The sequence below is a fragment of the Ascaphus truei genome, chromosome 6, assembly GCF_040206685.1.
Source record: "Ascaphus truei isolate aAscTru1 chromosome 6, aAscTru1.hap1, whole genome shotgun sequence".
NCBI classification, from domain to species: Eukaryota; Metazoa; Chordata; class Amphibia; order Anura; family Ascaphidae; genus Ascaphus; species Ascaphus truei.
Genome location: NC_134488.1, coordinates 94800294 through 94806355, shown reverse-complemented (window position 1 = coordinate 94806355; position 6062 = coordinate 94800294).

Here is a 6062-nt window from a genome sequence, read left to right as displayed (position 1 = left end):
ATTTTCAAATTTGATTTACACAGTTTGGAATTTATACTGTATGCAGAAAGTTAAATAATGAAATAAACTAAAATAATAAAGATATTTTTTATTCAGAAGAAATTCAGTACTTTAAACCTTAGTGAGGATTAATTATTACACTGCGAGCTATAACATATACACAGCAATGTGTACAAAGGCATCATTTGGTTTAATATTATTAGGACACGCTACATTACTTGTCACATTTCACTGGTGTAGGTTTCTCTGTGAAGGTTATTTTGATGTTGCCAGGACGCAGATGCACTGGAATAAGTCCTCCAAAAATAATGTCTCCTTCCTTTTCATAAACGTGCAGATTTGCTGAGGGTAACCTGCAGTCAGCATCAGCTTTGGTGATAGCCCAGCTAAAAAACAAACAATAGCCAGTCCAATGAGACGCTGCAGAACAGTAACCAAAAGGATCAAGTATTCCCCTATTGAAGAGACAAATTCTAAAGCAAAGTGAAATATTACTGTGATTTTTATCAGACATCCAACATTAATATTATATTATATACAGTATAACCATTTCTCTGTGACCTCACTGTTATCATTTGTACATTGTACCTAGCTTGGTGGTTAGCATATAAGCCATCAGTAAATGTACATACATGTTCACACTACAGAGATTCAAAAATAGAAGATCTTTCCTATTTCACTTGTAATTTGCATGATATTCTTAATCGCCTACACTTTGTACAACAATAATATATATATATATATATATATATGTAGTTATATAATAATAAACCTATCTTGGAGATAGTATACACTATACTGTATGTATCTATAATACATTACTATTTACATTGAAACTACTAACTTATGGCTACTAGAAGATATACATTGTCTACTTCAAAACGGAAATTAATATAAATCCTAATATTTTGACCTAAACAAAATGAGAAAAAATTCTGTTCAGTTGCATTAAGATTTTAAAATCAAACATGTTGTAACATTTAAACAGTCATACTATATTCACAGTGGAAACAAAAAGTATGATGTACAGTAAGTAGTTTTCGGATCCAGAGCACATTTAAAGCAAGCATTGTGTAAATAATTAACCTGAAAACAGATTTGTTTCTGCTCTTTAGAATTTTTTTCTTGAAAACCAACATAACATAAATTATAACAGCATTAAAATCAATAGCTCCTCAGTTCATATTCTGTAAACAGGACACCTCTATCCACTGAATAAAGGTAAATATGTAATTTGTTACATGTATGGGAAGTAGCTACATTGGGCATTTTGTTTATGAAATTGACAATGGATACTTATGCTATTTTTTTGTTGCATGTATTTTCTGTGTACTGGTCGATATTACAAATATTGTACAGGCAGTCCTCGTTTTACAACGCTTCGCTTTACAAAGAATGGCTTATCCAACGCTATGCAATGCATACCTATGTTCATTTTTACAACGCCAAAATGGCTTATCCAACGCTCTTACGACGCTTTGCAACGTTGTGTATGTGTGTATATATATACAAATTCAGATAAACAACGTTGCAAAGCGTCGTAAGAGCGTATATATATAATATTATACTATATAATATTATATTATACTATATAATATATTATTTATTATGTTATATTATATATATAATACAGTATATACACTATATAATTTATGTGTGTGCTGCATATCTTATTGCCTGTATAAAATATTTGGTGTATTTTAGTGTTAAAAATGCCTTCAGGAACGGAACCTTTCATTTAAACAGTGTTCCTATGGGAAAACGTGTTTCGCATTACAACGTTTCGCTTTACAACGCCATTTTGAGTAACGCATTGTGTCGGATAACCGAGGACTGCCTGTATTGCAATTGTCACCTTCTTTGTCATCTCTATTCTCTATATTCCTTTTTTGATTAAAGAGGTATATCTGTAAATGAATCAATAAAAGCTTAGTATACTGGTACCAGAGGAGTCCCAATAGCAGCATACTGTATCCTTGATGGATGAGTCTTTCTCTATAATATAATTAAGAATCCGGTCTTACAGTGACCTTTTATAATGCAATGACTTTACAGCGACCCTGTCACATCATACTAATAATATTGCAAGACCATAATTATAACTGTATAATTAAAAATCATATTATTACTTGTAGTCCTCTGAGCCACCTAAGGATAGTCATGCATGATGGGATAGGATAATAATAGCCTTAGTTTGTACTTGCATGTATATGGCTGAAATGGTCCCCTTTATATCTCCTCTAATCTTAATCTACATTATTCTCTATCCTAGTAACTTGTTATTATTTCCTTTGTCATTGCTGTATATATGTGTGTATATATATATATATATATATATATATATATATATATATATATATATATATATATATATGCAAATATAACTGTATGCTCATCTGCATGTCTTAGGCAGGTCTGCAACCCCACCTTTCCCCATTATCACCCAGCATACAGCACTTCCACTGCAGCAAGGGATTCTGGGAAATGACATGCAGATGAGCACACAGTGTCACTTTTTGCCTCAAAAAACATTTTTAACATGGTTCCCTATAGGCTTAAGCTTGCTGCATGGTCACAGCTTTAAGCACAGCCAGGGTTAAGGTGCATACCCAGAAACCACCCACAGACAGCTTTTTTTTTTTTTTTTTCCCGAGAGGGTACACTCTCTCGCTCATCGGATCCCAGTCCACTTCAGTGGATAGGGAGCTTGCCCTTGGACTGTCCAACCGAAGTCAGACCCGCCCTCAGTGCACAGTTTCCCTGAAGGTTTCAGCCCAAAAGCCTAGGTCTCCAGGGACATTGATGCCTTCCTCCGTTAGGATTCAGGACATCCGTCTCTTCCTCCCTCTGGCCCGAGGCCCGCAAGGGAGTTCGCATCGTCTCCCCTCTTTCGAGGGTTGTGCGGGTGCACCCCAGCCCCGAAGGGCTGGTTGTTCGAATGCCATCCCCCCTTAGCCCGAAGGCTCAGGGGTTCTGAGGTCTGGGGCCTGGACACCACCTCTCAACGAGCTAGAGGGCCAAATGCTTGCCACAGACCTTTCCTACTGAAGCCCCAGATAGGATAGTACTGCATTTGGTCATAGCTGTGCAGGCCGAGAGGAGCACTCATATCGCCTTGATCTAAGCCAAAGGGCCAAGGCACCCACAGACAGCTGTTTCGACCTTGATGGGTCTCATCAGTGTGGGGTTGATTTTAACTGGGTTTGCAAAGAGGCTATGGGATAGGCTATACCATAATACTGAGTTAAGTTATGGTGAGTAAAAAAAGTGACAAAAACCCTCCACAGGAAAGCAAATATGCAAATACAACTGTATGCTCATCTGCATGTCTTAGGCAGGTCTGCAACCCCACCTTTCCCCATTATCACCCAGCATACAGCACTTCCACTGCAGCAAGGGATTCTGGGAAATGACATGCAAATGAGCACACAGTGTCACTTTTTGCCTCAAAAACCATTTTTAACATGGTTCCCTATAGGCTTAAGCTTGCTGCATGGTCACAGCTTTGAGCACAGCAGGGTTAAGGTGCATACCCAGAAAACCACCCACAGACAGCTGTTTCTACCTGTGCTCAAAGCTGTGACCATGCAGCAAGCTTAAGCCTATAGGGAACCTTGTTAAAAATGGTTTTTGAGGCAAAAAGTGACACTGTGTGCTCATTTGCATGTCATTTCCCAGAATCCCTTGCTGCAGTGGAAGTGCTGTATGCTGGGTGATAATGGGGAAAGGTGGGGTTGCAGACCTGCCTAAGACATGCAGATGAGCATACAGTTGTATTTGCATATTTGCTTTCCTGTGGAGGGTTTTTGTCACTTTTTTTACTCACCATAACTTAACTCAGTATCATGGTAAAGCCTATCCCATAGCCTCTTTGCATACCCAGTTAAAATCAACCCCACACTGATGAGACATATTAAGGTCAAAACAGCTGTCTGTGGGTGTTTTTCTGGGTATGCACCTTAACCCTGGCTGTGCTCAAAGCTGTGACCATGCAGCAAGCTTAAGCCTATAGGGAACCATGTTAAAAATGGTTTTTGAGGCAAAAAGTGACACTGTGTGCTCATTTGCATGTCATTTCCCAGAATCCCTTGCTGCAGTGGAAGTGCTGTATGCTTGTTGATAATGGGGAAAGGTGGGGTTGCAGACCTGCCTAAGACATGCAGATGAGCATACAGTTGAATTTGCATATTTGCTTTCCTGTGGAGGGTTTTTGTCACTTTTTTTTACCCACCATAACTTAACTTATATATATATATATACACGAAAACAACAGGTGCACTCATGGTTTAGTATATAAGAAAATTTATATGGGACTTGAAAGGTAAAAATTGCACACTCACAAACGTGACAGGAACATAAGCATGTATGAGTATAAAGCAATCGGTGACAGGAAAAGCAGGGTACCATCTTGGGGCTCCACCGTGTGCTGCAGGTGTCGGTAGCTGCATAGCCTCTGTGTACCGAGTGCTTCCTCACTCCAATCTCACGAGAGTTGTCACGTCAGCGGGAGTTCTTAGGTAACGGGAGCCCCATTTGTTTTGTATGCATCATATGAGCTGAGCACCCACTGTTTTATAATTGTTGATGTTAGGGAGTGGTCTCTGTCAATAGAGGGTCCGCACCTGCGTTTTTTATATTGCATTGTATATTATTGACTTTACTAAGATTTTTGTGCTATGGAAGAATTCCCTGATGTTGCGGGTATCTTTTCAGCAATATCAGACACACTAAGTTATAGTGATGCGGAGGTAAATAAAATCAGATACACAGATTTAGTGGAGGATATTTTTGGCCCTGAGAAGGCCACTGATGTGCATAATGACTTGATGAAACTTAAAAAGAAAGAAGTTGATTTTTATATGCATGGGGCTACCCTCTCACACTACCATCGTGAGAAATTGATACCTAGAGGGTTTTGTGTCAAAACCAGCCAACTATCGGCCGGAGTGACCCTGACTTTTGTAAGCGCTGGATAAGTATATTGAACAAATGTTCACTTGATCTAATTATACTTGTAATTGATCAGGCGACCAAACAATTAACGAAAATTAGAAAAGAGATTTCGGATATAGAGACCAAGCACGCCCAGACGATAGCAGGCAACACGGATACCAACTGGACAGACAAAATCCAGGTAGCTGTTGATCTCTACAGGGAGAGCCTCATCGCCTATAAAAGGGACAAACTCAAGCAATTCAACACTGACTACAAGAAACGGAAGGTTTACAAATGGTTGCTGGGCATTGGAGATCCGGTGTCTGGGAGACAGGGACAACAGAGGAACTGCGAGACAGAGGCGGGGGACGCCGGCGGGCAGCTCCTACAATACCAGCGACACGGACCATTCCGATGGCCAAGAAAATACCTCCACGGTTCCTTTTTTAGGTGCAACCACAAAGGCTCAACAGAAGCAACCCCTTTCAGCACACGTCGGTGGTGACCTATTCGGAGAGGCGTCAGGGGGCAAAGCCAGGGGCTTGCAGATGGGTCGCCAGCAGAGGAGATGATTTTTAATATCTCTGGATACACACGTTCACCAGCAGAACGCAGGATCTTGAATAAGGGGTTAAGCTTTGTGCCAACGCACACCATAGATCCCTTTGACTGGGAGGTGGATTTAAATAGTCTAAATATACTTTTACGTGTAACTGGTATATCCCCCCCCCCCCCCCAATCGCAGATTCTACTGTGTGGGTGCAGGAACATATATGGTTACTCGGTGTGGTGCATACCTGTTGGCTCACAGGAGGGCTGAGCTTCCGCCACGGGGAAACCTGGGGCAATTACACAAGGGATAATACTTACTACAACGAACGATGCAGCGCCTCCACCTGCGATGGCTCCCACCAGAGGGGGAGTGGTTCCTCGCAGGACAATCTCAATAAACACATACACAGTGATTATCTTAACTAACGAATACTTTACTAACATGTAATACCATACACATGCATAACATAACCTGTGTCCCTCTCTAGAGGAGACACCTACTGCGTCACGCAGGACGCTTCCCCAACACCAAGTGAACCCACCCAGTGTCCAGAGAAACCCCACCCAATGTCCCG